Source organism: Zea mays, chromosome 6 (assembly GCF_902167145.1).
Source record: "Zea mays cultivar B73 chromosome 6, Zm-B73-REFERENCE-NAM-5.0, whole genome shotgun sequence".
NCBI lineage: Eukaryota > Viridiplantae > Streptophyta > Magnoliopsida > Poales > Poaceae > Zea > Zea mays.
Window position 1 is genome coordinate 107058348 of NC_050101.1, and position 6292 is coordinate 107064639.

Consider the following 6292-nt stretch of genomic DNA (forward strand, 5'->3'; position numbering starts at 1 on the left):
CGCCGCGGAACTCCGCCCCCTCCCCGTGGGCAGCCCCCTCCCGACCCCCTCTGGCCAAATTAAACTTACCATAAGAATCGCCAACTGCCGCCCGTGCTAAACCACCCCCCCCTCGGGCCAGGAACCGGGCCACCGGCGGCAAGCCGCCGTCAAGCTTCCCCGGCGGCCGGTTTTTCCCCGCGCTCGGCCGGTTCGCCCGCCGTTTGGCCGCAACGCCGTCCCTTCTCCCCCCTCTCTCGCTGGCAAGTGGGCCCCCAAGCGACGCCGTCACCCTCGCGGCCGCGCCGTTCCCCCCCCCCCCCCCTCGCTCGTGGGCCGCCGCTGGGCCGAAAGCGCCTCAGCGCGCGCTCGCGCCCGGGGTGGGCCAAAAATCGTGCCCCCGGCCCAGAAGAGAGGAATTCCCTTCTCTTTTTCTTTTCCACCCTTTTTCCCATTTAAATAGTTTTCTCAATATTTTATGCACAAAAAATTATCAAAAAGGATTTCCAAGGTATCATAAAATAATGTTGTTAGAAAATGGCACACTATGATTGATGAACTACTGTTGATGTATTGTTTTACTGTATGTTTCCTAGAAGAAGCGGGAACCGCATATCCGGATCCCGTAGCTCCGGAAGAAGGGTCGGAGCCCGAACTTCTGGAAGTAGATCTTCTGTGCCAAGAGAGCTTCAACGAAGGCAAGTCCATCCTTCCCTTGATGCATAAATTACCTATTCTCTCTACCACTGCCTAGGCCGGGAATCATGGGGGAATATTGCATTGTGAGTGAGAGATGGCCCGCATTAACATATACTTTGTGGATACGAAATGTGGTTTGGAAAGAAGGGCAATGTGTTCCTCCAAATAAAGTCTCTTTTTGAAAAGTTTTGCGATGAAGGGTACTCACCCTCATCACCCTGGGAGTGGGATGATCAGGGACTCCCTGGTTTAGGGGAGGGCCTAAGGTGTTGGCTCAGCTGGTTTAGGCGTGAGCAGAAGGATTGTCCCCTCATATAAGGACCGGTTTGTCATTTTCACTACCTGTACTCCTTTATCGTACAACCACTCGAGACTGTGTGGGCAGTCACTCAAACCGAACTCGTGCGGTCCAACCCCAGGGTTAAGAAGGCTGGGGAGCACCGGGAGGATAAGGAGGGGGAAAGTTTTGTCCGGTTTGGACATGGTGGTGGCCTGACTCCTTCCGGATAACCGTTAAGGTTAGGACGTGCGAGTAAGGAAAGAGATCCGGCATTCGGTTCTCGCGACGGTGAGATCGCAGAAACCGGACTAGTGGGTAAAGTGTACCCCTCTGCGCAGAGTCTAAACCTATTCGAATAGTCCGTGTCCACTGGTATGGACGAGTCTGGTATGGTATGACAATTAGTGTTTCTACTACAACTGGGAACAGGGAAATGCGTGTGTATGTTCTGGAAAGAAAGTAGTACCACGGGAGCGGGAAGCTCAGTGGTGGTCAAGCAAGTGTTACTTCTATTGTTTTGGGAAAACCCTAACTATTGAGTACTGCCTTTCTCTGAAAAAGTATGAGTGACTTCAACTCCACCATAATAAGCATGTACAATATAGGTCACTTTCTCTTTACGGGAGCCGGGTGGGCTTGCGGAATACCTAGTGTATTCACCCAGATTTATTTATGTTTTTCAGCAGCCGAGGACTTCTTTTCTGCTATGCTTGATTAAGAGGGCTGTGTCTGCACCCAGTTCTGCCTGTGGCTTGGGCTAGTGTATTTTCCTACTGCGCTTCTCTATTTGGCTCTCTCGAGCTTGTACCCCGGTATTGTAATAAATTTATCTAGACTCTGTACTATTTGAAGTAAGGAATGTGCTTACTAGCCTCCTGGGACTAGTAATTGTTTCACATTTGAGTCCCAAAGGATCGGGACGCTTCAAGCTCTCCCTGGATTCGCCGACCCTCGGTGGTTGATGGCTCCGGCATCGCGCGGAGAAGCATCGCTGCTGCAGCCAGGTTCTGACCGACCCCACTGGATGCGGGTGGTGGCCTGAGCCTGACGCCGTCGGTGACGCGGTGCTGGAAACCCTAGGGCAGGTGACGTATTTCTCCGGCCGGGGGTTGGCACGCCCATACCTGCCCGACGTCCCGGCGGATCGGCTCAAGCGCTCCTGCTCCCTCATCGAGCCTGGCCTGCGCCCCGCGGACTTGCTCGAGCTGTGGGTCGTGACCCCTCGCCGGAACGGGGACCACAGCTAGCTCCCGCGGGATGTCAGCGCGAGGCACCGGCCTAGGGTGATCACCGTCCTCCGGCATGCTGAGATGGTTGCCTTCGGAGGGATCCCCTAGCTCGACGTGGAAACATTCGCGGCTTGGGCCGCAGTCCTCGTCGTCGAGGCTGCGGCTACCGTCGGAATAGTCGGAGAGGCAGTAGTCACATGCGGTCATGAAGTCCCACATGGCACTGGGGTTGCCAAATCCAGAGAAATCCCAACAGATGTTGGGGTCGTCATCTTCCTCGGACCCAGAGGGCCCGTAGGTCGAGACGTCCATCAGCCGGTCCCAAGGCGACCGCATGCGAAACCCCGGAGGGTTTGAACTCGCCTCTACGAGAGCGCCCGCCGAAGCAAGGTTGCTAGGCGGGTTGTGGCTGAGTCCAAATGACGTGGGATGGGAATCGGTCGGTACCTTTCGGTCGACGAGCAGCGACATAGTCACGTCGGGGACTGATTGCACCGTCGTCTCAGGTACGAGGGCGACGTCCCGCAAGCTCTCCGCGAGCGCACCGGCGTCGTCCCCTTGCTCGGGATTGGCATGTCGCGGGGAGACGGCGCTCGCCTTCGTCTCAAACGCGAGGTCGACGCCCGACGCGCCCCCCGTTGGGGCGCTGGGGACGTCGACTCGCTCGACAGCCGACGAGGCGCGGCCTCCCGCTTGGCCTTGGTTGCCCCGCCTCCTCCTCCGTTGGCGGGGGAGAGGACGGGGCGAGCTCGAATGTTGTTCTTCCACCGCGCGGGGAAGACGTCGTCGATCCCGCCGCCGGCGGGCGGGCTATCGGCCGCCATTGTCGTTGTCGCGCGGCGGTGGAAGGAGTATCATGTCGTAGCTGCCGTCGAAAGACATGAACTCAAGACTCCCGAAACGGAGCACCGTCCCGGGTCGGAGAGGTTGCTGGAGACTGCCCATCTAGAGCTTGACGGGAAGCTGTTCGTCAACACGCAGCAGGCCCCTACCTGGCGCGCCAACTGTCGGCGTTTCGAGACCGGGGGGTCCCTAAGCCGACGAGTGAATGTCGCCGCGTGCCCCAGCCCAGATGGGTCGACGCGAGGCCGAGCGCGAAGGGGGGAAGTGAGGTGGCCGGAGACGGGCGTGAGAAAGGTGGAAATCCCGCGGCCTTCGTGTTCGTCTCGCGCCCAGGTCGGGTGCGCTTGCAGTAGGGGGTTACAAGCGTCCACGCGGGAGAGGGAAGCGAGCGGCCCCAAGAGAGCGCCTGTCCCGTCCTTGTCCCCGCGCGGCCAACCTTCTCTAAGAGGGCCCTGGTCCTTCCTTTTATAGGCGTAAGGAGAGGATCCAGGTGTACAATGGGGGTGTAGCAGAGTGCTACGTGTCTAGCGGGGGAGAGCTAGCGCCCTAAGTACATGCCGATGTGGCAGCCGGAGAGATCTTGGCACCCAGCTGGTGTGATGTCGTGGCCGTCGGAGGAGCGACGGAGCCTGGCGGAGGGACAGCTGTCGGAGCGGTTGAGTCCTTGCTGACGTCCTCCTGCTTCCGTAAGAGAGCTGAGAGCCGTCGTCGTCACAGAGCTTGCGGGGCGCCATCATTGCCTATCTGGCGGAGCTAGCCAGATGGGACACTGGTCTTGTTCTCTATGGCCCGAGTCAGCTCGGGGTAGGGTGATGATGGCGCTTCCTGTTGACGTGGCTAGCTTGCGCCCTAGGTTGGGCGACGTGGAGGCTCCTCCGAAGCCGAGGTCGAGTCTGTCTTCCATGGCCGAGGCCGAGTCCGAGCCCTTGGGTCGAGCGAGGCGGAGGTCGTTCGGCAGAGGCCAGGGCGGAGTCCGAGCCCTAGGGTCGGGCGAAGCGGAGTTCGTCGTCTTCTGGGGCTGAGCCCGAGTCCGAGCCCTGGGGTCGGGCGGAGCGGAGTTCGCCGTCTTCCGGGACTTAGCCCGAGTCCGAGCCCTGGGTTCGGGCGGAGCGGAGTTCGCCGTCTTCCGGGACTTAGCCCGAGTCCGAGCCCTGGGTTCGGGCGGAGCGGAGTTCGCCGTCTTCCGGGACCTAGCCCGAGTCTGAGCCCTGGGGTCGGGCGGAGCGGAGTTCGCCGTCTTCCGGGACCTAGCCCGAGTCCGAGCCCTGGGTCGGGCGGAGCGGAGCTTCCTATGGTGCCTTTGGCAGGGCCTGGCTGCCTGTCAGTCTCACTCTGTCAAGTGGCACTGCAGTCGGAGTGGCGCAGGCGACGCTGTCCTTTTGTCAGGCCGGTCAGTGGAGCGGCGAAGTGACGGCGGTCACTTCGGCTCTGCCGGGGGGCGTGTGACAGGATAAAGGTGTCAGGCCACCTTTGCGTTAAATGCTCCTGCGATTCGGTCAGTCGGTGCGGTGATTTAGTCAGGGTTGCTTCTTAGCGAAGGCAGGGCCTCGGGCGAGCCGGAGATGTGTCCGCCGTTGGAGGGGGGCCTCGGGCGAGACGGAAACCCTCCGGGGTCGGCTGCCCTTGTCCGAGGCTAGGCTCGGGCGAGGCGTGATCGAGTCACTCGAATGGACTGATCCCTGACTTAATCGCACCCATTAGGCCTTTGCAGCTTTGTGCTGATGGGGGTTACCAGCTGAGAATTAGGAGCCTTGAGGGTACCCCTATATATGGTCCCCGACAGCTTCGTTCAACAACCAAGCTGGAGCTGCTTCGGCTCCGAAGCTGGTACTCCCGATAACAGGCGGTTCATGCTCAGAGCCGGCCAACAAGAAGCAGAAGAAGGAGGCACGGAGAAGGGTACATCATGTCGGGGTGCAAGGACCCTTCATCAAGTCAAGATGGTCCCACATCCCAATCACCTTCTCCCAAGAGGACCTTCAGCTCAAGGATTACCCTCACAATGATGCTATGGTTATTTCTTGTGTTATCAAAGGGTTTCTGGTCCACAATGTTCTGGTTGATACAGGCAGTGCAGCGGATATTATATTTGCTAAAGCCTTCAGACAGATGCAAGAGCCAGAGGATAAGATTCATGATGCTACACACCCGCTTTGTGGCTTCGGAGGAAGGCAGATTGTAGCGCTCGGCAAGATCACGATGCCAGTGACCTTCGGATATGTCAACAATACAAGGACTGAGCAAGTTGTGTTTGATATTGTCGACATGGAGTATCCCTACAATGCAATCATTGGTCGTGGGACACTCAATGCTTTTGAATCAATTCTTCATCCAGCATATCTTTGCATGAAGATACCTTTGGATCAAGGACCTATTGCTATTCATGGAAGTCAGGAAGCTGCCAGAAAGGCTGAAGGAAACTGGACAGATTCAAAAGCAATCCATAATATAGATGGAGCCGAAGCTTGTGAGCAATACAAGTACAGAAGGGAGAAGGCTGCTTCGGTCGATCAGCCGAAGCCCATGCTCTTATGTGAAGATATAGCAGAGCAGAAGGTGTTGCTGGGATCTCAATTATCTAAGGAACAGGAGAAAAACCTAACACAGTTTTTGTTCAACAACAAAGATGTCTTCGCATGGTCCGCCAACGATCTCTGTGGTGTCAACAGGGATGTCATTGAACACTCGCTCAATGTTGATCCATCCTTCAGACCCAGAAAGCAGAGGCTTCGGAAAATGTCTGATGACAAAGCCGAAGGTGCTCGGAATGAAGTGAAAAGACTTCTTAGTGCTGGAGTCATCAGAGAAGTAAAATACCCAGAATGGCTAGCTAACACTGTTATGGTGAAGAACGCCAATGGCAAATGGAGAATGTGCATTGATTTTACTGATCTCAACAAGGCTTGTCCGAAGGATGAGTTTCCATTACCAAGGATAGATTCTCTAGTAGATGCAGCAGCTTCGTCAGAGCTCATGAGTCTACTAGATTGTTATTCAGGTTACCATCAAATTTGGATGAAAAAGGAAGACGAGCCAAAAACAAGCTTCATAACCCCCAGTGGTACATATTGTTATCTTCGGATGCCTGAGGGGCTCAAGAATGCTGGAGGAAGCTTCAGTAGAATGACAACGAAAGTCCTTCATTCTCAGATAGGCAGAAATGTGCTAACTTATGTCGATGATATCATAGTAAAAAGCACGAAGCAAGAACATCACATTGCTGATCTGCGGGAGACATTTGCTAATTTTAGGCAAGCTGGCC